A 27,644-nucleotide genomic window follows, 5' to 3' on the forward strand; every position below is an offset into this window, starting at 1 on the left:
CAAGGGAATTTTGAAGTCATGGTATATTTCTTTTGAACAAATGGCCTTCTCCAACTTAGTTCTAGAATTCCTGAGTAGCTGATGTTAGTAACTCTTCTTTTTCCAAATTTACCTTGGGCTTGGTAACATGGAGTTCTTTCACCATTTGAATATAATGCTTCTTCCATACACCCTGCTCATAGGCAGTTGGGGAGACATTGATGTACCAGTTAAACCGCAAACATTTTAGCATCCAGAGCTGATCCAGTTCAGTTAAATTCTTCCAATGCCAGCTCACCTGGAAAAACAATGTTAAAAAACTATTCAGTTTACATGTCCACTTTCTCTAGGTTTTGAGCCATCACCCTGATACTGAGAGAACTTATTTTTTTTTTTTCTGGAGTGGGTTGCCATGCATCTCCTCCAAGGGATCTTCCTGAACCAGGAATCGAACCCACTTCTCTGCACTGCAGATGGGTTCTTTACCACTGAGCCACTGGGGAAGTGGATTCATGGATTCATTCATGAATGAATCAGAGCAAACATAATTTTAACTAGATAAACCAGGCCTGGAATTCACAAGTAGTTTCTTTTTGATCCTTTTCCTCTGAATCACAACCAAGTTACCTCTTACCTGAAGTGCTTCCTAACCAGGCAGGAATTTTATTTTTTTTAATTGGAGGATAAATACAACATTATGATGGTTTTGCCATACATTGGCCATAGGTATACATGTGTCCCCTCCAACCTGAACATCACTTCCACCTCCCTCCCCATCCCATCCTTTCAGGTTCTCACAGAGCACTGGCTTTGGGTATCCCTTTTTCTTTCTTTCTTTCTTTTTTTTTTAAATGTTAATTCAGACAGAATCCAAGTCAACTAATATTTATCAAGCACCTATTAACCATCCTTGTCACAACCTGAAGGGTAGTATAATTAATATTCTCCCCTTGCAAATGGGGAAAGTAAGCTTCAGATAAGACTTTGGAACTTCCTAAAGAACTCTGGCTATGCCAAAGTCTTTGACTGTGTGGATCACAATAAACTGTGGAAAATTCTAAAAGGGATGGGAATACCAGACCACCTGACCTGCCTCTTGAGAAACCTGTATGCAGGTCAGGAAGCAACAGTTAGAACTGGAGATGGAAAAACAGACTGATTCCAAATAGGAAAAGGAGTACATCAAGACTGTATATTGTCACCCTGCTTATTTAACTTATATGCAGATTACATCATGAGAAACGCTGGGCTGGAGAAAGCACAAGCTGGAATCAAGATTGCTGGGACAAATATCAATAACCTCAGATAGGCAGATGACACCACCCTTATGGCAGAAAGTAAAGAAGAACTAAAGAGCCTCTTGATGAAAGAGGAGAGTGGAAAGTTGGCTTAAAGCTCCATTCAGAAAACTAAAATCATGGCATCTGGTCCCATCACTTCATGGCAAAATAGATGGAGAAACAGTGGAAACAGTGGCTGACTTTATTTTTCTGGGCTCCAGAATCACTGCAGATGATGATTGAAGCCATGAAATTAAAAGATGCTTACTCCTTGGAAGGAAAGTTATGACCAACCTAGGCAGCATATTAAAAAGCAGAGACATTACTTTGTCAACAAAGGTCCATCTAGTTAAGGCTATGGTTTTTCCAGTAGTCATGTATGGATGTGAGAGTTGGACTATAAAGAAAGCTGAGCGCTGAAGAATTGATGCTTTTGAACTTTGGTGTTGGAGAAGACTCTTGAGAGTCCCTTGGACAGCAAGGAGATCCAACCAGTACATCCTAAAGGAGATCAGTCCTGGGTGTTTATTGGAGGGACTGATGTTGAAGCTGAAACTTCATTACTTTGGCCACTTGATGCGAAGAGCTCACTCATTTGAAAAGACTCTGATGTTGGGAAAGATTGAAGGCAGGAGGAGAAGGGGACAACAGAGGATGAGATGGTTGGATGGCATCACCGACTCAATGGACATGAGTTTGGGTAAACTCCGGGAGTTGGTGAAGGACAGGGAAGCCTGGTGTGCTGTGATTCATGGGGTCACAAAGAGTCAGACACGACTGAGTGACTGAACTGAACTGAACTGAAGGAGCTCTGGGAGTCTGCATATGCAAGTTGTATGAAGGCTACAGAAATTCCAGTTGGCACTTTGCTTATTTTTTTCATGATATGCTTCTGTTTTCCCTCCATTCTTATGATTTAACTAAATATATAAAGGGAACACAATGACTAATAGTATATTGGTGTGCCCTAAATAGCCTTTAAGATTCAATAAAGCATTAAGTATTTGTCCTGGGGACTTCCCTGGTGGTCTAGTGGCTAAGATTCTATGCTTTCAGTGCAGGGGTCCAGGGTCTGATCCCCGGTTAGGGAACTGGATTCCACGTGCTGCAACTGACACCTGGTGCAGCCAGATTAATACATTTTTTAAAAAGTATTCTGTACTTTCCATTTTCATGGCATTATGGCCAATCCTACATATCCAGCAAATGGTGGATGTGACCCTATTATGTGCAGTAGTTTTTAAAATAATTTATTCCAGGTTTTAAATAAGTCTTAGTAGAAACTAGAGTCAAGTCCATATATAAAGTTGAGACTAGGCATTCCATGTCTCTTATCAAGAATTGCAGAGATGATAGCTAATCTTCACATTCATTTCAGCCTTGGAAAGCTGGCCTCTTTTTCAAGGTTAACTCAATAATAAATAATGTTTGAGTGCCCCCAAAAGGAGCAGAACACTCTTTAATGGAACTCGCTACCCATCCATCTGTTTATCTATCTGTCTCTCTTCCTCCCTCCTTCCATCCATTGTGTATGGAGTTTCTATTATGTCCAGGATTATTTTATGGGCTGAAGACAAGACATGTAGGGGAGAGGGAAGCAGAAGGGGGCACAAATAGGAGAAACAGTGGGTTCAGGATCTAGATGGAGGAAAAGGCTTAGAGGATCTGATACAACACTGCAGGCAGAAACAGAGATCCCAACCACTACGCGCAACCCAGAATGAAACTGCACTGCCCTGACTCCTCATATGGCTGGTTAATCCAATCAAGATGTGGCGTTTGGGAGGGAGGGGATGGGGAGACAGTTTTTCTCAATTCTCACCCTTTTCCTCTTTTGACTTAGATTGGGTTTAGACCTGGGTAGTTAAGTTGGGGTTTCTCCCCTGCACTGGGGATAGAAAATATTTTGCTTTGTTTTTGATTTTTGCTGCTTTTTGTTTGTTTAAACTGGAATGAGGAAAGTTGAGGGTAGGTATGCTCTTTCAAAACTGTAAGACAACCCCTACCACATTTTTAAACAGCTCAAAGCTCATCTTGGTGCAATGACTTTATTGTTTACTTTAAATCTAGCTAAAGAACAATTGCCTCACAGTCAGTTCTGGGACATAAAATACAATGCTGAAATCTACCAATGCTTTCTTCATTTTACACATAATAAACATCTCTGTTCTTCCAAAACATGTTTTCTAATGACTGCCTAATAATTCATTATATGGTGGAATGATACTCTATTACTGGGCATATAAAACACTATGTTTTTTTTAAATTGTTTCAAGTTTAGAATAATATGTGTATATCAATGCTAAATTCAAAGATACCAAGGAGCACACAGTTTAAAAAAAAAAAAAAAGCCTCTCATCCTTGTCATCTAGCCATTCATTTCCCTCCCTGAATGTAACCATTGTTACTGGCTTCTTGTGTGCCATTCCAGAAAAGCAACAAATATGGATACATTCTTTATTCTTCCAAAGTGGTAGGATAATTCTGCACCTTTGTTGTTTCATTGATGATATATTGAGGAGATAGTTGCAATCAGTCTGCTATTAGCAGACATTTTCATTGTTTCCAACCTTTTGCTACTACAAACAATGATGCAATAATCTTACATGGACATAAATTTTGCATGTGTTGAAGTATACCCATCAGACAAATTCCAAGAAGTGGAACTACTGGCCAAAGGTAATCTTATTTTTTTTTAATTAAAAAAAATATTTTAAGTTTTTAGCCATGTCTCATGGCTTGCAGGATCTCAGTTCCCCGACCAGGGATCAAACTCACACCCTTGGTAGTGAAAGCCCCTGGATCGCCAGGGAATGTCCAGGAATCTTTATTTAAAAATTGAGTACTACCAAATTGCTCTCCTTGGTGTTTGCATCAATTTATCTATGAAGGTGAAACATATGAAGGTGCTTGTTTCCCCACACCCCTAACAATATAAAATGTTATCATTAAAAAAGAAACTAAAAAAAGAAAAAAAGAAACTCAATCCATCTGAGTCACAAATGATGGCATGAAAATGAGGCTAAGCATTTTATCTATTTTAGAAACATCTGCTTTTCTCTCTGTGAACTATTTGTTCACTTCCTTTGCTCATTTTTCTGCTAGGCTTTGCTTTTTGTTTTTTTCTTAATGTAGATTTATAGTCATTCTTTAAAAAATAAGAAAGTTACCCCTTTGCTGGCAATATGTTTTTCCCCCATTTATTTCAATTTTGGGGGGCCACACTGCAGCAGTTTGTGGGTTCATGGTCTCCCGGCCAGGGGATGAACCTAAGCCGTCATCAGTGAAAGCACTGAGTCCTAACCACTCCCAGGGAGCTCCCTCCTGTTTACCATCTGTATTTGTTTACAGTTTTCTTCTCAATGGAGAAAATTTTAACTTTTATAATCACAACTTAAAATCTTCCTTTCTTTATTTATAAAGCATATATAATATATATACAAAATATATAAAATAAATAAAGCAAGATTTTAAGTTATACATTTTCTTTTGAGGCTCTGAATATTATAGATTACTCACAAAGTCTTCCTTCCCTAGATTTCCTTTAATTACATTTTTTCCCCTTTAGTCATGCCTGATGGCTTACAGGATCTTAGTTCCCCAAACAGGGATTGAACTTCTGCCCTCAGCAGTGAAAGAGCAGAGACTTAACCACTGGACCAGGGAATTCCCTCCTTTGAGTAGGGAATTGTTTCCCATAATTTCATATCAATCTTTTATCCTTCTAGAATTTTTTTCCAGATACTGCCCGATTGTCCCAACACCAATTATTAAATACATCATCTATCTTACTGCATTCATTTTCTTATTTTTTTTTCATTTTCTCAATTTTAAAAACTCTAGTTACCATATGAATGCACAGAAACAGGTAATATCTGGTCTTTCTAGACTATGAAAAGAAATCAACAAAATGACTATCAATTTTATATCTTAAAAATATACTTGAATACACCATGAAATTATTTGTAAGAAAATAATGGTCAGATGCTTTTCCAACCTGTGAGCACATTTGCCCACTCTGAACTCCTTTAGTCTCACATGCTTCTGTATTTATCACATTAGCACCTTATTTCATGCTTTTGTATTTATGAATGGCCTGCACTCTACACTTTAAGTTTTACTATGGTCCTCTGCTGTGCAATATAAGACTATTCTGACGATGAACCATTATATACGTGTATATGTTTCCCCAACTGGCTAATACTATTTTACGGACACATAGCAATAGCTTACTTTTTCGCCCCTTTGAGCACTAAGTGCACAGCCAGACACAAAGAGATGGGGCCAATCCAAACTGTGCAGATGAAATGTGGTGAGTGTCTTGTCGGTGCTCAGTTTTGTATGCATGCTTTCTTTTTTCCCTCAAGTTTCAGTGTTTTCTAGGCTATCTTTACAAAACACCGAACCCTGCTTCTTTATCTGTGCCTGTGCACAGTGACAAAGGCTTTGGGGGTCCAGGAAAGAAAAGATGTATAAAGATAACACCTTTGGGAGCTTGGTAGTAAAATCCAGAGCTTCTGCTGGAATTTTCTCCTGAAGCTTTCAACAGCAGAACTTTTGCTGTGACAGGGAGCAGCATTCTAACAGGACTGTCAGGAGTCTTCTCTTCTGGTGTCCATCCATTTGTCAAACTGGAAAAAAAAATGGCAAAGAAAAAAAAAAAAAAAAAAGCTCTAGGTTTAGTCTGATACCAGAGACGCATTATGAAAGAGACAAAGAACTGCACAGAAAGTGAGTTTAGTAACTTATTCCTAACGAGTTGCATGCATTTCCTTCCTTAACAAGCACATCCCACGCTTTGCCACCTACCTGTTCTTTCTCACATCTGTGTGTGTGAGCCCAAGCAAGGCCGGTGTGCACGTAGACGTGCACTTGACCTCAAAACTTGGAGTTACAGAAAAATTTGGGAGGTGGTCCATAGTCATAAACTGAGAATATATACAGACTTGTAAAATGCAGATCTTTAACTTTTGATGGGGCTATATCCCAATTAATCCATCATAAGTTGAAAATATCATAAATTTACAATGCATGTAATACACTTAACCTACCAAATATCCTAGCTTAGCCCAGTCTACTTTAACGTGCTCAGAATGCTCACATGAACCCTGATGCTAGTTGCTGTTGTTTAGTTGCTCAGTCATGTCCAACTGTTTTGCGACCCCATAGACTGTAGCTCACCAGGCTCCTGTGTCCATGGGATTCTCCAGGCAAGAACACTGGAGTGGGTCGCCATGCCCTCCTCCATGGGATCTTCCTGACCCAGGGATCAAACCTGAGTCTCCTGCACTGACAGGGGTATTCTTTATCCCTGAGCCACCAGGGAAGCCCTCACATGAACCTACAGTTGGGCAAAATCATCTACCACAAAGTCTATTGTATAATAAGGCATTGGCTAGTTCATGTAATTTACTGACTACCACACCTGGAGAAGGGAATGGCAACCCGCTGCAGCATTCTTGCCTGGAGAGTTGCAGGGACAGAGGAGCCTGGTGGGCTACAGTCCATGGGGTTGCACAGAGTTGCACACGACTGACGCAACTTAGCATGTACACAAGCACATTGAATGTGAAACCAGAATAGCTGTCTGGGTGCTAATGGTATTAAGTGTATTTGGCCTGTACTCTTGTGACCGAGTGGCTGACTAGGAGCTGTGGCTCACTGGCTGCCCAGCACCATAAATGAGTATCCTACTGCACATGGCTAGCCACCCCTCCCCAAAAAAACCCAAATACAAAATTTTAAATATGGTGTTCACTGAATGTCTATCACTTTTGCATCACTGTAAAGCTAAAAAGTTACTAAGCCAAAGCATCTTAAGCCATGGACTGTCTGTACAACCTTAAGAGAAGACACCTGGGCAGTCTCCCCCCACAGTTTCTACATCAGCTCATTATTGATTAAAACTCCAGGACCAGAAACAAACCTTTGCATTCACAATTAGAGATAAGGCAATACAAGCAAGTATCTCTGAGAAGGGGGAGTATATAGGGTTAAAGTCCTGTGTGTGTGTGTGTGTGTGTGTGTGTGTGTGTGTGTGTTCTCAGTCACTCACTGTTGTCTGACTCTTTGCTGAGCCCACTAGGCTCCTCTGTCCATGGAATTTTCCAGGCAAGAATACTGGGATGAGGTGCCATTTCCTATTCCAAGGGATCTTCCCGACCCAGGGATCGAACTTGTGTCTTTTGAGTCTCTTGCATTGGCAGGTGGATTCTTTACCACTGGCACCACCTGGGAAGCCCCAGCTAAAGTCCTGCTGCTGCTGCTGCTAAGTCAATTCAGTCATGTCCGACTCTGTGTGACCCCATAGACGGCAGCCCACCAGGCTCCCCCATCCCTGGGATTCTCCAGGCAAGAACACTGGAGTGGGTTGCCATTTCCTTCTCCAATGCATGAAGGTGAAAAGAGAAAGTGAAGTCGCTCAGTCGTGTCTGACTCTTAGCGACCCCATGGACCGCAGCCTACCAGGCTCCTCCATCCATGGGATTTTCCAGGAAAGAGTACTGGAGTGGGGTGCCATTGCCTTCTCCGAGTTAAAGTCCTACTAATATGTAAATGATTGATATGATTGGAAAGGAAAAGTTGATAGGAGGACCTGGAAAAAAAAAGAGTGCCAGAGACAGGAAGTACATGTCAAAGCAATCTGGGGCATACCAAACAAATGCTTGGGTTACTTCATAATTTTCCCCAGTGATGACCCTAAACCAGTCCCAAGATTAGTGACTGATCAAAGATGAGACCATGAGAGCTGGCCAAAATTTAAAGAAAGGTTCTTATGGGAACAGCTAGCAGTGGAAGGAGCTGTTATCAGAGTCTAAATTTCTGTTTTTCTTCTTTAGTCCATTAGAGAAGAGAAAACAGGAAAGTTTGGGGCTACTTGTATTTTATACGCTATTGTATTTCACCAATAGATATTTGCTAGTTATTAATCATAAAATACATTGACCACCTAAAAAGGCATGAAAGTGAAAGTGAAAGTGGAGTCATGTCCAACTCTTTGCGACCCCATGGACTGTAGCCTATCAGGCTCCTCCATCCATGGGATTTTCCAGTCAAGAGTGCTGGAGTGGATTGCCATTTCCTTCTCCAGGGGATCTTCCTGACCCAGGAATTGAACCCAGGTCTCCCACATTGCAGGCAGATGCTTTTACCGTCTGAGTCACCAGGGAAGCCCTTAAAAAAAAAAAGGCATATAAAGTAAAAATGTATTTTTGACAAGCCTTATGATAAGTCAAATTCTTTATAATCATAGGATCTATTTTTTTTTAATCAGTCGAAGTACTTCTTGATTAAAACCATTCACTGTGGGACTTCCTTGGAAGTCCAGTGGTTAAGAATCTGCCAGTGCAGGGGACATGGGTTCCATCCCTGGTCTGGGGTGATTCCACATGCTGCAAGGCAAGTAAGCCTGAGGGCCACAACTGCTGAGCCCACACGCCACAGCGACTGGAGCCCAAGCACCCTAGAGCCTGTGTGCTGAACAAGAGAAGCCACTGCAGCAGGAAGACCACACACTGCAAGCAGAGAGGAGTGGCCCCACGCTCACGGCAACCAGAGAAAGCCCGCACACAGCAGCGAAGACCAGCTCAGCCATGGACAAACCAATAAAAAGAATCTGCCTTCCAACGCAAGGGACTAGGGTTGACACCTGCTCGGGGAACTAAGATCCCACATGCCACACCTAGGGAAAGCCTATGTGCTGCGACAAAGACCCAGTGCAGCCAAACCAAAGAATTTTAGATAAAACAAAAACTAGTCACTGTTACCAGATCTTTTCAGTGCTCATCAATCTCACTTTGGACACTATCATTCAAGGGGGAGGGGGACGCGACAATGAAAAAAAAAAAAAATCAGAAACCTTAACTTACAAGTAACTGAATAAAATGTACTCACGTATGAATGTTCCCAGATTTCCTCTTGGCCTGTTTCTGCACAGTCCATATTTCTAACTAACATACTATGAGACTTCTTTCCTTTGGGGATGGGTTATTAGAATGACAGAGAAGCCAGACCAGAGTGGTGAGGGCCAGGGGAAGGACCAGCCCACGATGCTGCGGTGATCTCTAAAACAAGGAGTCAGTGGGGGGCACATGGAGACAGTTCAGACTGTAACTGCCTTTCCAGCTCTCACACTGTATAACTGCTGGAAAGAACTGGGGAATGAAGAAAGGGGGTCTGGTGAGTAGTGTTATGAGTTCTGAATTGCATCCCCTGTGATTTTTCTTTGAGAGACAACATGAAAATTGGTATTCATCTTTAAAATTACTTTGGGCAGTGCTACGAGCTACTCTGTAGAAACTGAGCTATGTGGGGACCCAGGATGATTAGGGAAGAAATTTTTATGGGATATAATTATCACTACAGTAAATCAGAAATAACCCCAAATACCTCACAATAGTGAATCAGCTCCACAACATGATAAGAGAAAATATGGCATTAAGGACTCATGGGGGCTTTGGGAGTGAGGCCATTCAGAGTCTCACTAAGAATCTCTTAATTTCTTCCTTTATACATTGATTGAATAATTATGTCTAAATTTAGAGTTACTGGGAAGATTAAATAAATGAAAATATGTATAAAATTCCTAAAAGAGTGTATGACTCATTGTACTCACGGTAGCTAATATTATAAACAGTGGTTCCCAAACTTTTTGGCACCAAGGACCAGTTTCATAGAAGAGAATTTTTCCACAGACTGGGGGAACAAGCAGGGAGGGATGGCTTCGGGGTGATTCAAGCGCATTGCATTTTATGTAGTTCAGTTGCTCAGTCATGTCCGACTCTGCAAGTCCACGGGCTGCAGGACGCCAGACTTCCCTGTCCTTCGCCATCTGCTGGAGCTGGCTCACACTCACCGCCATTGGGTCAGTGATGTTCTCCTACCCTCTGGTCCTCTGTCATCCCCTTCTCCTCCTGCCTTTAATCTTTCCCAGCATCAGTCTTTTCTAATGAGTCGGCTCTTCGCATCCAGTGGCCCAAGTATGGCGTTTCAGCTTCAGCATCAGTCCTTCCAATGAATATTCAGGACTGACTTCCTTTAGGATTGACTGGTTTGATCTCCTTGCAGTTCAAGGGACTCTCAAGAGTCTTCTCCAACACCACAGTTCAAAAGCATCAATTCTTCATCGCTCAGCCTTCTTTATAGTTCAACTCTCATATCCATACATGACCACTGGAAAAACTACAGCATTACATTTATTGTGCACTGTATTTCTAATGTGATGCCACTGCTGATCTGATGAGAGGTACCAATCGGTCTGTGACCCAGAGGTTGGGGACCCCTGTTATAAAATATCATCAGTTCAGTTCAGTTCAGTCACTCAGTCGTGTCCGACTCTTTGCGACCCCATGAATCGCAGCACACCAGGCCTCCCTGTTCATCACCATCTCCCGGAGTTCACTCAGACTCACGTCCATCGACTCAGTGATACCATCCAGCCATCTCATCCTCAGCCATCCCCTTCTCCTCCTGCCCCCAATCCCTCCCAGCATCAGAGTCTTTTCCAATGAGTCAACTCTTCGCATGAGGTGGAAACTACTGGAGTTTCAGCGTTAGCATCATTCCTTCCAAAGAAATCCCAGGGTTGATCTCCTTCTGAATGGACTGGTTGGATCTCCTTGTAGTCCAAGGGACTCTCAAGAGTCTTCTCCAACACCACAGTTCAAAAGCATCCATTCTTCGGCGCTCAGCCTTCTTCACAGTCCAACTCTCACATCCATACATGACCACTGGAAAAACCATAGCCTTGACTAGATGGACCTTAGTCGGCAAAGTAATGTCTCTGCTTTTGAATATGCTATCTAGGTTGGTCACAACTTTTCTTCCAAGGAGTAAGCGTCTTTTAATTTCATGGCTGCAGTCACCATTTGCAGTGATTTTGGAACCAAAAACAATAAAGTCTGACACGGTTTCCACTGTTTCCCCATCTATTTCCCATGAAGTGATGGGACCAGATGCCATGATCTTCGTTTTCTGAATGTTGAGCTTTAAGCCAACTTTTTCACTTTCTTCTTTCACTTTCATCAAGAGGCTTTTTAGTTCCTCTTCACTTTCTGCCATAAGGGTGGTGTCATCTGCATATCTCAGGTTAGTGATATTTCTCCTGGCAATCTTGATTCCAGCTTGTGTTTTTTCCAGTCCAGCGTTTCTCATGCATAGAAGTTAAATAAGCAGAGTGACAATATACAGCCTTGACGTACTCCTTTTCCTATTTGCAACCAGTCTGTTGTTCCATGTCCAGTTCTAACTGTTGCTTCCTGACCTGCATACAGATTTCTCAAGAGGCAGGTCAGGTGGTCTGGTATTCCCATCTCTCTCAGAATTTTCCACAGTTTATTGTGATCCACACAGTCAAAGGCTTTGGCATATTCAATAAAGCAGAAATAGATGTTTTTCTGGAACTCTCTTGCTTTTCTCATGATCCAGCGGATGTTGGCAATTTGATAGTGATGTTAAAAATAATAAGCATGAGGGGTAAATCATTAGATACACAATAATTAAATTACAAAGCATAAAGTTACCATGTTTGTACATTAAATAGGACAGGAAGCACATTTGCAAGGATTGAGGTCAGCTCAATTATTGTCATGGATGCCCAGAAGAACAGAACAGGCTCAGATTGAAGAACGGTCATTTAGAATGAATATAAAAGAACATTAGGATTATAAAGCACTGAAGAAATCTATAAAAGAAAACATTCAAACTTTTCCTGTAGAGATTAAAAAGATAATTACATTGGTTTCTCATTTATTTCCCTGATTATAACAGTCAAAGATAATTTATATTTGGCTTTGATAGGTGTTCTTTGCCTTGGGGGTTTCTCCTTTTTAATAGTGTTTATTTAGTCTAATAGAAAATGAATTTGCATTCCTTGAACTTCTACCAGTTGAAGGTGGGTAGATGACAGAAGAATGCTTAACAGCTGGGGAAAATCCCCTTGGAATTTAAAAGGTGCTGGGAATAAACCCAAAAGTAGATAGTCCATGGAAGAATTAACTGTACACGAATTTGGTAATTGCCTGGTATCTTTCTCTTTTTTAAAAAAAACTTCTAAATTGAAGCATTGTTATTTTACAATGTTTTAGGTATCTAGCATAGTGATTTATATATGTACACACACACACACACACACATACTGTTTTAGATTCTTTTCCACTGTAGGTTATAATAAAATATTGGATATAGTTTCTTGTGCTATACAGTAGGTTCCTGGGTTTTTTTTTCAAGTCTATTATATATATATATATATAGTAGTATGTATATATCTGTCCCACATCTCTTGCTTCAGCTCTTCAAGAAAAAAGAGCCATACCATCACAGCCAGGGATCTAACGTGTGAGGCAGGGGAGCAGCTAGGACCATTTTCTTATCCTAGTCCCATGTATGATACCTCATTTTACAGTTAGTTCCTTTTTAATATTAATATCATATAATTAGTATACGACATTGTGCTACATTAATTTGTGCTATACTATCTTACATGACCATCACTGGTGACTCAGTGGAAAAGAATGCGCCTGCCAAGCAGGAGACAGGGGGTCAATCCCTGAGTCAGGAAGATCCCTTGAAGAAGGAAAGGCAACTGGCTCCAGTATTCTTGCTGGGGAAATCACATGGACAGAGAAGCCTGATTGGGTTTGCAGTCCACGGAGTCGCAAAAGACTCAGACACGACTTAGTGACTAAACAGCAACAATACTATCTTATATCATATCATAATTATATTTTATAGTTACTTTTAATGCCTTTCGGGATTTCTTGACAATAGGATTGTGAAAATCCCATTTTCAGTAGTTGTTACAAGGATTCTTGCTGCACTTTCAAGATGCGAGGACCATTGTTAGGGCATCGGCGCCACTCACCTCACACCAAATGGCAAGGAAAGGAATGTCCTCAGGCAGTGAGGTCCAGATGAAGGAAGAGGCCGTTATTTTTTTTTTTTGCTTTTTGGTTATATTATCCTGGGCTTCACTGGTGGCTCAGCTGGTAAGAATCTGTCTGCAATCAGGAGACCTAGGTTTGATCCCTGGGTTGGGAAGATCCCCTGGAGAAGGAAATGGCAACCCACTGCAATATTCTTGCTTGGAAAATCCCATGGACAGAGGAACTTGGCAGGCTACAGTTCATGGAGTCACGAAAGAGTCAGACACGACTGAGCATGCACACATGGCTAAATATGAAACACTTTTTGGATTGTCTATCATTGAATAGGTTTCACATTACCTCTTGCCCCTTACTATCCAGGTTGTTTTTAAAAGTGACTTGATTTCTTATATGAGATTGAGCTTTAAAGCCAATACTTGACTCCTACAATGAAAATCCCAAGTAATGCTAAGTTTAAAAATCAGTATCCTTCAGGATGCTTGGGGCTGGTTCACGGGAATGACCCAGAGAGATGTTATGGGGAGGGAGGTGGGAGGGGGGTTCATGTTTGGGAACGCATGTACACCCATGGTGGATTCATGTCAATGTATGGCAAAATCAATACAGTATTGTAAAGTAAAATAAAGTAAAAATAAAAATAAAAAAGAATAAATTGAGTTCGTCAAAAAAAAATCAGTATCCTTGGGCTTCCCTGGTGGCTCAGTAGTAAAGCATCTACCTGCCAACGCAGGTAACATGGGTTTGATCCCTGATCTGGGAAGATCCTACATGCAGCAGAGCAACTAAGCCCGTGTGCCACAACTAGTGAGCCTGTGTTGATCCCACGCACTACAACTTAAATGAGAAGGCTCTAGAGCCCAATTTCTGCAACGAGAGAAGCCATGGCAATGAGAAGCTTGCACACCACAACTAGAGAAAAGCCTGTGCAGCGAGGAAGACTCAGCACAGCCATAAATAAAGGAAATTTTTAAAAATCTGTATGCTTACTTCTCTCCTTTCTTTTTTTTATTGAAAATGCATTTCTTATGCTATCAATTTGTTATGTTGTTCATAAAACACACAGACAAATAAAGCCTAAAACCTAAAATGGAGAGAGAAAACTGAATAAAAATAAACTTGAAATATCCCTTTCAAACTTAATTCCTGTGGCTTTCATGGAGGTATAAAGATTACCATATGATCTAGTGAATTTATGCAATAAGTTTGTTGTTGGGCAAAAGAGAAAAATCAGTGAGTATCATTTATTCATTTAGAAAATATTTATTAAATGCCTAATAGCATCAAGCAATGTACAACAAGGAGCATGGTAAAACCATGCCTGACCCTGACCCTGTAGTTTGGCTGATTGGAGGAGAGAGATAATTAGTGATCTTTGCAAATATCAATGACCTTTGAAATATATGCTTCTATTAATTATGGTAAAAGAAAAGAATTAACAAGATCTTTTAAAAAGTTTGAAGACCTTGAATTTTATCCAGGATGATATTAAAAATGTTTAACCAATTCTACCAACCAATCAAAACAGACAGAAGCTGGTCAGCCATACCAATGAATTCTGTGTGAACATTAGCCCTGGTTATATTAATTTAGGGATTTCCATTCACAGTAAGTAGAATGAAAATGCAAATATAGTCATTTTAAATATGTCCGTTTTTATTTTATCTATTTGCTTTTTTTATAAGTCTCTTTTTAAAGTTATTGGTAACAAAGTTAGTTTAAAAACACAAATACAATATGAGAAAAACTTAGCTAGATTTTAAATTTCAGGTATTTCTCATTTTGCTATTTTTAGTGAATTTATTTTATAAAATTTTATCGTTATTTTGAATAGATATTACCTTCACATGATTAAAAATTCAAAAGACACAAAAGGCTCTCCAGGTAAGAGTCTCTTCCACCCTTTAGACAGTTTTCCTGTCTGAAGGAAATCAATATTGCCCCTTTTCTTGTAAAAGTAAAAGTAAAGTGAAGTCGATTAGTCATGTCCAACTCTTTGCGACCCCACGACTGTAACCTGCCAGGCTCCTCTGTCCATGGGGTTTTCCAGGCAAGAATACTGGAATGGGTTGCCATTTCTTTCTCCAGGGGATATGTAAAGTCTTCCAGAAACACTGTGTACATGACTTTTTTTTTTCCTTCTTTAGGTTAGTAAATATCTTTAGACTGGAGCTTGTAGACCAGCACAGAAAAGAAGTGGTGACTAAATCAGACAAACAAGAACAGTAAGATACAGAGCTTTATTATGGATTGAATGTTTATGTCACCCCTAATTCCTAAATTGAAACCCTAACCCTGTGGTAATGACCCAGGGAGGTAGGTGGGGCCTTTGAGAGGATTAGGTCATGAGGAGAGCATTCATATATGGGATTGCGAGCATCCATGCTCAGTCGCTCAGTGTGTCTGACTCTTTGTGACCCCATGGATTGTAGCCCACCAGGCTTCTCTGTTGATGGGATTTCCCAGGCAAGAATACTGGAGTGGGTTACCACTTCCTACTCCAGGGGCTCTTCCTGACCCAGAGAGCGAACCAGAGTTTCCTGATTGGCTGGCGGATTCTTTACCATTGAGCCACCAGGGAAGCCCTCATGAATGGGTTTAGTGTCCTTTATTAAAGAGACTACAGAGTGACCTGTTAGCCCTTTTGTCATGTGAAGACACACGGAGAGTCTCTGAGCCAGAAGGCAGGTTCCCACCAGACACTGAGTCTGCTAGCACCTTGATCTGGGACTTTCCAGCCTCTAGACCTATGAGAAACACATTTTCTGCTGTTTATAAGCCCCGCCCCCACCAGTGTTTCATTATAGCACCTGAGATGGACTAAGACATATGGGAAAATAAATCTCAGTAACTTACAGGGTAGGATATTCTGTCTACTGCCATATTCTGGGGCAAAGATGCTCCCTTAAAAGGAAAGAAGGCTTTGACTGTATACTTTAAAGATGGACTATTTCAAGTTCATTATATACATCTAGAGTTAAAGAAATCAAAGCATAGTTTTTTAAAAGGGATCCGGATTTGTTGTTTTTTTTTTAATTAAGGTACAATTCATACACCATACCACCCAGCATTTTCGTATATTCACAAGGCTGTAAAGCCAGCACTACTGTCTAATTTCAGAACGTTTTCATTACACCCCAAAATAAATTCCATACCCATTACAGTCAGTCACTCCTCCCCTGCTCCCTGACCCCTAGAAACCACTCATCTATTTTCTGTCTGTATGGATTTGTCTATTTTGAATATTTCATATAAATGGAATCATATACTAGATGGCTTCGGTGTCTGGTTTCTTTCACTCAACATACTATGTTCAAAGTTTATCTGTGTTGTAGCATATATCAGTACTTCATTCTTTTTTCTTGCCTGTGCTTTTTAAAATTTAACCATTTTTAAGCGTACAGTCCAGTGACATGACGCACACGCACACTGTGGTGCAACATCCCCACCATCCGTCTGCAGAACTGTTTTTAAAACTCAAGCTGAAACTCTACCTGTTAAATAACCCGTAAAATAGAGGTTCTTCGTAACCTCTATTTTACTTTCTTTCTCTGTGAATTTGCCTATTCGAAGAACTTCATAAAAGTGGAATCAAACAATATTGGTCCTTTAGTGTCTGGTTTATTTCACTTAGCACAATGTCTTCAAAGTTCATTCATGTGAGTAGCTTGAAACAGATACTATTCCATTGTTTGCCTAGACCCCATTTTGTTTATCCATTTCTCAGCAAATGGATGTTTGGGTGTTTACATTTTTGACAATTATGAATAATGCCACTATGAACATTAGTGTACACATTTTTGTATGACCATATTTCCAGTTCTCTTGGGTGGAAGAGACTCTCAATGAGACTGTAGAGGAATTTGATGAGTAATACACATTAGCCAGAGATGGATAGAGTAAGTCTCCTCATACAAACATTTGAGTTTCGAACTTTCAAAGATGCAAATGTGTGTTCGCGTGTCCAGTCACATCAGTTCATATGCCTGGCGTGCATGGTCATGTGTGTCCATCCTCTACAGGTGGCTGTGCTTTGTGTACTTTACAGTACAGTAGAGCAGTTTTTTTTTTTTTATTTCAAGCCCAGGATGTCTGGAAGCAAGCTTACAAACAGCGGGGTGTAGCCAGTTGTGTTAGTTGGGTACCAAGGCTGACTGTGTTGGATTTATGATCAAACTGGACCTATGAATTGGCTTTTGGAACAGAACTCATTCATACAGAGTGGACTTACTATGGTCCTCACTTTCATGTACAGCAATGAAAACCCAGCACAGTCAAAAATAAAATAAATTTTAAAAAAGACATCATTAAAGATCAATCACTAAATATTGCCAGTCTTTTCCATTTTATCAACTGAGACAGATTTTGTACCTGAAAGGGTAACTTTATTTATAACTTGGGCAAACTTCCCTTTTTCTCAGTTTCTCCATGTGAGACAATTCATCTTAGAGAATACATAATTTTTTAAAGGCAAGAAATAAGAAAAGAATGGAACTATAAAGTGAAATCATTTTTGAAATATGAAAGGCAGTGACAAAACTGACAAAGGAAAAATAGGAAAACGGACAACCTCCCTCCAAACATTTCAGCATTACTAGTATTAGAACTTGTGAAATTTATGAGTGAGTAGCTCTGTTTTTTTATTTCATGAGTTCACATACCAGTGGGTGTACATTACATATATGTTTGCATATGTGCACCTCTGGGCTTAGAGCTCAGTGTTTATCTGTATAGGTTTGTTGTTATATACCATTGAGGACAGAAGTTATGTCCTATTCGCCTTGACTTCTCCACTGCAGAGTGCTGTACGTGGCATATTACAGGTGCTTAAGCTTGCTGGAAAGAATGATTATGCTTGTGACAAATGAATATCCTTTGGATGTATCGCTACCATGTAAGTGTGTTTACGTATTAGTGGAGAGGTGTTTTCCTGAGCTTCAGTCATTTGTGTATCTATCTGAGGAAGGGATAACTCGAGTGAGAAGGTTTGGCAGAGGAGGGCAAGCTGGAGCCAGGAAGCAAGAGACAGCAGGTAACAGGTGTGACTGTCTCTCTGGCGCCCACCCTGCACTCTGTCAGCTTTCAAACTTGGGCTCAATGTTTTCCCTTTCTCCTGGCACTTTTTAAATTCTCTCACACTGTCAGAACATTCCTATTTAGAAACTGCTGCTGCTGCTGCTAAGTCGCTTCAGTCGTGTCCAACTCTGTGCGACCCCATAGACGGCAGCCCACTAGGCTCCCGCGTCCCTGGGATTCTCCAGGCAAGAACACTGGAGTGGGTTGCCATTGCCTTCTCCAATGCATGAAAGTGAAAAGTGAAAGTGAAGTCACTCAGTCATGTCCGACTCAGCGACTCCATGGACTGCGCTCAGCGATGTTTCTTCCCTTTTGTGGAGGAGGATGAGGAGCTGGTTTCATGCTTCCAACAGATCTGTTTTCCTTCCTTTTTTTAGATTCTCAAATGCTGCTTTCAAAGGGCAGGCAAAATGGAGACTGAAATAATTGATTCAACAACAACCTCAAGGCCTGTAAAATGCCATCTTTGCTACTAACCAGGAAATATCGTATATCACAGGTAGACACTTTTTATACTTTAGAGAAGAAGAAAAAGAATACCATTTTGTCCTCCCTTCTAATTAATTGCCCCCTGGACTAGGACCCTCAAATAACAGTGACAGATAATCTCAGAATTTCTAGATGACCGTAGAAGAGGGGATTTCCCTGGTGGTCCAATGGTTAAGACTGTGTGTTTCCACTGCAGAAATCAAGGGTTCAATCCCTGGTTGGGCAATTAAGGTCCCACAGGCCAATGAAGTGGTCAAAACAAGCAAACAAAGAAAAAGAAAACAGAAGAGAGCCTATAAAATTTAAAAAAAAAAAACCTATAGAATTTTTCAGAAGACTGAGAAATCAGGATTCAGGGCTTTCATGGTGGTCCAGGGGTTAAGAACCTGCCTGCCATTGTAGGACATACAGGTTCCATTCCTGGTCAGGAAGATTCCACATGCCTCAGGGCAACTAAGCCAGTGATCCACAATTATTGATCCCGCATGGCCTAGAGTCCACGTACTGCAGCTAGAGAGTAGCCCCTGCTTGCTGCAACTAGAGAAAGCCCTCATGCACCAACGAAGACTCAGTGCAGCCAAGAAAAAATAAAGAATAACAAAAAAAGAGAAAAATCAGGATTCACACATTTCCTGAACCCTTCTCTGTGTCTAACAAAGTCCTATCAAGCATCTAATTCCCCTCCCAAGTCTCGGGCACCAGCAATTCTCTGGCACCCACTGGTCTCACTCTTCCCAACTCCTCCTCCACTTGTAGCCCATGCTCCACCTGGCCTTTCTAGGATTCACTATTGCCCCCACCCCAGGTGATTCTGTTCATTTTCTCTTCCCAGGTAGATTACAGCTACTTTCCCTTGTATGATCCACAGGTTCCAGGGGAAGCTCTCAGCAAAACACATGCTGACTGAATAACAACAAGAGATTCAGATGTCATAGAATATTAGGGCTAAAAGGAATCTTAGGATCTTTTTGTTCACTTTTTCTGTTTTAGAGAGGATAAGCAGAGACCCAAAGGGTTACCTTTATAGATTTTAAAGAAAAATCATTGGTTCTAGACTGTATGTTCAGCTGAATAATATACTGGGTTTTGTGGTGCAAGCGTGCTTAGTCATGTCCAAGTCTTGAAGACCCCATGGACTGTAGCCTGCCAGGCTCCTCTGTCTATGGGATTTTCCAGGCAAGAATTCTGGACTGGGTTGCCATTTCCTACTCTAGGGGAATCTTCCTGACCCAGGGATCAAACCCACGTCTCTTGCATGTTCTGCATTGACAGGCAGATTCTTCATCACTAACACCTAGGAAACCCTGCTAGAACCATGGTCTTTCTATTCTGACCCCCAACCTTGATCTTCCCTGTTCTGATCTCAAGCCCTACATTCTCAATGAATTGCTGCCCATGGTTTGACCTGACAGTGGGGGAAAAAACAAACCAATTAGGTCCCAGGATGACAACCTCCTTTCAAAAGGAGGTTGGGAGGACCGCTGTGGTGTGCAATGACAACAGAAGGCATCAGAAAGAAAGGGGCACTGACTTGACGGGGTGTGGAGAGTCGGCAAGAAAGTGGCAGGGGGACTTCCCTGGTGGTCTAGTGGCTGAGACTCCACACTCCCTATGTAGGGGCCCGAGTTCCATCTCTGGTCAGGGAACTAGATTCCACTTGCTGCACCTAAAAAGATCCCACACGCCGCATCTAGAGACCCTGCATGCTGTAACAAAGACCCAGTGCAGCCAAATAGATAAAGAAAAGAAATATTTAAATAAATAAAAAAATAATAAAGTCAGTCATTGATAATAAAATAAAATAAAGAGGGTAGGAGATAGGGTCTTTAGAGGGCCAATGACCAAGTCTAAGCAGAGTCCAAGCAAATCCAGTTCTTCACCAAAAGGCGATTAGAGTCAGGTAGGAACTGATAGGCATGAGGGGCAGAAGGAGAAACACTAGACAAACCCAGATCTGGTTCTGACTCTACCCTTGACAAGAAGTTTAATTTGGAACAAATTATTTAACTGTCAGGCCCTCAGGCAGACTCAGAATCTTGTAGTCTCTGGTTGGGAGCAAGTCTTCATTCCAAGGATTTGCAATCAGATTTTTTGATCTTTAAAAGCTGGAAGAGGGTTGGAAGGATAAATTGGGAGTTTGAGATTAACATATACAAACTGTTATATATAAAATAAATAACCAACAAGGACCTACTTGTTGGACACACACTACTCAATATTGTGTAATCACCCATAAGGGAAAGACTCTGAAAAAGCATAGATATGTATAACTGAACCCCTTTGCTGTACACTTGAAACTAACACAACATTGTAAATCAGCCATACTTCAATTAAAATTAAAAAAGAGCCTGGAAACAGTATCACTTCAAGTGGAAAACATTAGAGTGAATCATCTTTCCTTGCAGAATGTTGCAATTTGTTTACATCACAGTTTACTCAGAGCCTGCTGTTAAGTCAAAATCCCACGGTTGTTATTTTAGTCTGTTGACACTGTGGTTGCATATTTCACCAAGTGCCATCATTACCGTGGAGGCATAAGACATTTGGCGCTCCTGAATTATGACCAATGGATGGTGGTTAGGTGCTTTTTCTCAGAACACCCTTTTAACTACACGTGTACTGAACTACATGTGTGAACCATATTAAAAAAAAAAAAAGAAATGTTGATCACTTTCAATTAAAACACTAGATGGAAAAAAAAACCTTACACTAGACAGCAAAGAAATACATACTTATAAAACATTCCTCCTCTCAACGTTTTCACAAGGCCTGAATTATCTTGTAATCTGAGGATGCTATAATTTTGGCATCTACATTTGAATTCAATCTCTCTGCTTAAAGCCTCTTGTGAAGTTAAACTCCTATGAGGTTTATTTTAGACTGAAACAGTTTCATATTTTTCATTTTACTACAGAATAGATAAAAGGCCAAATTAAAACAAAAACCAAGGACTTCCCTGGTGGGTCCCATGTTTAAGACTCCGTGCTTGCAATGCGGGTGCCTGGGTTCTATCCCTGGCCAACAAACTAAAATCCCATATGTGTGCAGTGTGGCCAAAACAAAAAAAGAGGACCTCAAAATTACGCTGATCATTGGCAAATGCCCTGTTGTAGAAGTGTAGAAAAGCCCTTGAAGTTATCGTATGAACACGGTCTGCCCAGCTGTAAACTTAGGTATCTATTTGTAACCCCTTTCACAGTGTCAGAATGTTAGACCTGGAAGGGGCCTTTGAGGTCATCTGATCTAAGCCACTCAATTTCCAAAGGCAGGTAATAAAGATCAGAGGCATAAGAGACTTGCTGAAGTCAAGCAGGAGATTATTTAGTATAGATGATCTGGAACCTGTGTTTTTCAAGTCTCAGCATTACCGTTCTTTGCTCGCTTTTACTTATATTTGTTTTTTAAATTGTTAAATATCATTGCACTGTATATGGTAAAAAACAAAAACTCTCTCTTCCAACAGACTTCCCTCCCACTCTTCCATGTCATCCAACTTTTTAGGGGAAACCACTATTGATAGCTGAGCTTCTCTGGTGGCTCAATCAGTAAAGAACCCACCTGCCAATGCAGGAGACATAAAGAGATGTGGGTTTAATCCCTGGGATGGGAAGATTTCCTGGAGGAGGGCATGGCAACCCAATCTAATATTCTTGCCTGGAAAATTCCATGGACAGAGGAGCCTGGAGGGCTATAGTCTGTGGAGTTGCAAAGAGTCGGACAAGACTGAGCACATGTGCACACACTATTAACAGTTTGCTGTATACATATGCAAATTGCATGTGTGTGTCTAAGTACTGATACATTCATTCACATACATATGGGTATATACATGGGCCAAGATTTTTTTAATTTGCATTATATATAATTTTTATTGAATTATAATTGACATATAATATAATGTTAGTTTCAGGTGTACAACATAGTGATTTGACAGTTTTTTAATTTTAATTATTTTTTTATTGAAGGATTTTGCTTTACAGAATTTTGTTGTTTTCTGTCAAACCTCAACATGAATCAGCCATAGGTATTCATATATCCCCTCCCTTTTGAGCCTCCCTCCCCTCTCCCTCCCACCCTACCCCTCTAGGTTGATACAGTGCCCCTGTGTGAGTTTCCTGAGCCATGCAGCAAATTCCCATTGCCTATCTATTTTGCATATGGCAGGCTAAGATTTTTGAAAATGCTTTTACTCCAAACTAGAACCTAACTAAACCAAAATAAAAATGGGGGGTGGGGTGTGATAAAATGGGAGTTCTGAACAACAAAATAAATATCATTCCTAATAGAAACTGTTGTTTCTCTTATCATTGCTCACCTAGAAATTATCATGAAAGCTTAAACATTTGTATTGATTTGACTGCACTGGGTCTTAGTTGTGCCATGTGGGCTCTTTAGCTGCAGCATGCAAACTCTTGCAGCATGAGGGATCTAGTTTCCTGAACACAGACGGAACCCAGGCCCCCTGCATTGGAAGCACAGGCTCTGAGCCACTGGGCCACCAGGGAATACCCTAGAAATTCTCATAAAATTTGACAAAAGCTATTCAAGCTTCCCAGGTGGAGCCAGTGTTAAAGAACTCACCTGCTGGGACTTCCCTGGTGGTCCAGGGGCTAAGACTCCATGCTCCCAATGCAGGGGGCCTGGGTTTGATTTCTGAGCAGGGAACTAGATCCCACATGCTGCAACTACAGGTTCACATGCTTCACCAACAATTGCAACCAAAAAAATTAAAAAAAGAAAATTCACCTGCTAATGCAGGTGATATAAAGGACTCAGGGTTCGATCCGTGGGTCATGAAGATCCCTTGGAGGAGGTCACAGCAACCTACTCCAGTATTCTTGCCTGGAGAATCTCACAGACAGAGGAGCCTGGCCGACTATAGTTCATGGGGTCTCCAAAAGTCGGACACGACTCAGTGACTAACACACACGAAGGGTCCTCTGTGCTATGCATGGTGGGTAGGGTGGAATTTATCCTTTGGAGCACTCTGTTATCACTTTTGCTTCATAGGATTAGTTTGGTATTTTAGAAAGATCATTCTGGGACCAGAATAGAGGATGGATTAGAGACAGTGAAACCAGCTGAGTGGTTACTGCAATGTGCCAGGCGAAGAGGGGTGAGTGTGTGAACTGAGAACGTGGAGCTGGATGTGCACCAGTCAAAGGAGAAGAGGGGTCTGGATGAAGAGACCTCGGAGGAAGACTCACAGAGCCTGAAAACCAGTTGGATATGGACGTGAAGTGGAGCTGGTAGACACTCTGCCTTCTCATCTCCTAAATCTTTTTAAAAATATTTATTAATTTGGCTGTTCTGGGTCTTAGTTGCAGCACACAAGGTCTTTAGTTGCAGTATGTGGGACTGAATTCCCTGGCCAGTGGTAGAACCTGGGTCCCAGCCCTGGGAGCAGAGAGTCTTAGCCATTGGACCACCAGGGAAGTCCCTAAGATCTTTCTTTCTAAGCAGGAGCTCTGTATCTCTTGCCAACTCTGGCCATGTAAGCTAAGCTAAGCTAAGTCACTTCAGTCGTGTCAGACTCTGTGCGACCCCATAGATGGCAGCCCACCAGGCTCCCGCATCCCTGGGATTCTCCAGGCAAGAACACTGGAGTGGGTTGCCATTTCCTTCTCCAATGCATGAAAGTGAAAAGTGAAAGTGAAGTCGCCCAGTCATGTCCGACTCTTAGCGACCCCATGGACTGCAGCCCACCAGGCTCCTCCATCCATGGGATTTTCCAGGTAAGAGTACTGGAGTGGGGTACATTGCCCCACTGAAATACACCAGGCTTCCCTGTCCTTCACTATCTCCCAGAGTTTGCTCAGACTCATGTCCATTGAGTTGGTGATGCCATCCAACCATCTCATTCTCTCTTGCCTCCCTTCTCCTCCTGCCTTCAACCTTTCCCAGCATCAGGGTCTTTTCCAAGGAGTCGGCTTTTCGCATCAGGTGGCCAAAGTTTTGGAGCTTCAGCTGCAGCATCAGTCCTTCCAATGAATATTCAGGGTTGATTTCCTTTAGGATTGACTCATTTGATCTCCTTGCTGTCCAAGGGAGTCTCAAAGGTCTTCTCCAGCACCACAATTAAAGAGCATCGATTCTTCAATGCTCAACCTTCTTTATGATCCAGTTCTAACCACTGGACAGCCAGGGAAGTCCCTATGTCTGCCTTCATTGAATTAAAACACTCTAATTTCCATGAGGGATTATTTTTCCCTCAGTGTATAGGGTCTGCCGGGTTGGTTAATCAAGGTGGCCTCCCCTTGCCCAGTCATGAGACTAAGCTAGGCCAGGTAACTGATGCTGGCTTATCCTTGCTTTACAGCCAAGGTGATTATTCAAAGAACTGTAGATGCTCTGAGGAGTTTGTTAAGCTGTTCTTAGACTCTTCTTGTAGGGGCTTCCTAGGTGGTGCTAGTGGTAAAGAATCTGCCTGCCAATGCTGGAGACATAAGAGATGCAGGTTTGATCCCTGGCTCAGGAAGATCCCCTGGAGGAGGCCATGGCAGCCCACTCCAGTATTCTTGCCTGGAGAATCCCTGGGACAGAGGACCGTGGTAGGCTATGGTCCACAGGGTCACAAAGAATCAGACACAACTGAAGCAATTTAGCATACACGCATGTCCTTTCTTATCCATTTTCTGAGCCACCTGATAGCCTTCAATAAATTTCACCTACATTAGCTAGAAGACCCTTCTTGTACAGGCATCCCTGGTGGCTCAGATGGTAAGGAATCTGCCTGCAGTGCGGGAGACCTGGATTCGATCCCTGGGTTGGGAAGATTCCCTGGAGGAGGGCATGGCAACCCACTCCATTATTCTTGGCTTGAGAATCCCCAGCCAAGAGGAGCCTGGACAGAGGAGCCTGGCGGGCTACAGAGAATTGGACACAACTGAGCGACTAAGCACACAGCACGCACACAGTAGCTAGAATCTATTTCTGTTGTTTGCAACCAAAACTTTTTACATCACACACTTTGGATCCTGGCTCTAAAACTTACTAGCTTTGAAACTTTTTGCAAGTAGTCACTCAGTCGTGTCCGACTAACCCCATGGACTGCAGCACGCCAGGCTTCCCTGTCCTTTACCATCTCCCGGAGGTTACTCAAACTCATGTCCATTGAGTCAGTTATGCCATCCAACCATCTCGTCCTCTGGCATCCCCTTCTCCTCCTGCCTTCAATCTTTCCCAGCATCAGGGTCTTTTCTAATGCGTGGGCTCTTCGCATCGAGTGGCCAAAGAATTGGAGCTTCAGCTTCAGCATCATTCCTTCCAATGAATATTCAGGACTGATTTCCTTTAGGATTGACTTGGACAGGTACACATTGCTATATTTAAAATGGATAACCAACAGGGACCCACGATATAGCACAGGGAACCGTGCTCAATGGCAGCCTGGCTGGGGGAGAATGGATACATGTACATGTATGGGTGAGACCCTTCATTGTTCATGTGAAACCACCACAACACTGTTAATTGGTTATACTCCAATACAAAATAAAAAGTTAAAACAAATTAGTAGCATCACCACAGACTTTCTTAGAACTTCCTGTTATTTACAGAGTTCTTCAAAGCCTGTCCTTGAAGGGGACACAACAAAATATTTTAAGGTAAAAAATATTTAAAGCAGATTGATGGCATTTTCAGTATATATCCTCAGTGTTTCTGTTTGTGCCTTCTTCCTCTCTGAAGGTATGTTTCATATCCAAAGCAGTGGTGCTGAGTTGGGGACTGCACAGGATTTGCCTGCCTGCCTGAGCCAGGGCTCCAAAAGATTATAGCAACAAATATGACAATTTAAAAAAATATTTATTTTTATTTATTTATCTGACTGAGCCAGGTCTTCATTAGGGCATATGGGTTGTAGTTCCCTGACCAGGGATAGAACCCAGGTCCCCTGGACCACCAGAGAATTTACCTGGACAATTTTTTGATCCACATGCCACAACTAAGACCTGGCACAGCCAAATAAATAAAAATAAATATTTTTTTAAATTAAAACACCATTAGTTTTTGACTTACAGATGACTCCCCCAAATGCTAGATCTGAAATTTTGTGACTCTCACTTGACATGTAATATTCCCTCTCAGGTTTAAATTAGAGCTGAAGAGAAAGCCAATGTTTTAAAACCTCAGGATTTTAAACCTTAGATAATATCTTCCTGCAGTTGCCTGCTGATACCACTCCACTGGAATAAGGGGAAATTAAGGAGGTTCAGATGAGCCCTACATTCTTAGCTCCTAACAGCTAAGTTGCAAAGGTGTAAGAAATGATTTCATTACAGTATTATTAAATGGCTGCTATAAAAACACACATGAGCAGGCAAATATATAAAGCACGGTCACTGAGTCTAGATCTGCTCAGTTAAAAATCACATATTTCCTTTTATATTGCTATTTATTCACGTTAGATATTTCTTCTATTTAAACTGATTGAAGTTGTGTGTGTGTGTGTGTGTGTGTGTGTGTGTGTGTGCTTTCATTTTTATATATCTGTTTAGGCCAAGCCACACGGCTTGCAGAATCTTAGTCCCCAACCAGGGACTGACCCTGGCCCTCGGCAATGAAGGTACAGAGGCCTAACCTCTGGACCGCCAGGGAATTCCTTAAACCAATTGTTTTCAATCTTTTATTTTTTTCAGGGCTATAAAACTCTTTGAGGATATGATGAAAACTATGAATCTTCTCCCTAGAACAATGTATATTAACATTACATTTTGCTTATACCAGGTTAAAAACTTCCATTGCAAGCTCAGAAACTCTTTTCCCAGTTTGAGTAGAAAACAATCTGACTGATTTTAAGCACAATTTCTGATTAGGACAAAGTAGCTTTTCCAGCGGAGAAGGTGATGGCACCCCACTCCAGTACTCTTGCCTGGAAAATCCCATGGACAGAGGAGCCTGGTAGGCTGCGGTCCATGGGGTCCCGAAGAGTCGGACACGACTG

General features: G+C 41.4%; 1 long non-coding RNA gene across 1 annotated transcript in view; it reads right to left on the bottom strand.

Moving 5' to 3' along the window:
* LOC138416904 (uncharacterized) overlaps positions 1-27,644 on the bottom strand; it is a 45,938-nt gene that overhangs the window by 15,822 nt on the left and 2,472 nt on the right. The window contains exons 2-3 of the long non-coding RNA XR_011247876.1: positions 5,745-5,890; positions 113-277 (exon numbers count right to left, since the gene is read on the bottom strand). This is a non-coding gene — a long non-coding RNA (uncharacterized lncRNA). The remainder of the gene's footprint in view (positions 1-112; positions 278-5,744; positions 5,891-27,644) is intronic.

Source organism: Ovis canadensis, chromosome 13, assembly GCF_042477335.2.
Source record: "Ovis canadensis isolate MfBH-ARS-UI-01 breed Bighorn chromosome 13, ARS-UI_OviCan_v2, whole genome shotgun sequence".
Classification (NCBI taxonomy): domain Eukaryota; kingdom Metazoa; phylum Chordata; class Mammalia; order Artiodactyla; family Bovidae; genus Ovis; species Ovis canadensis.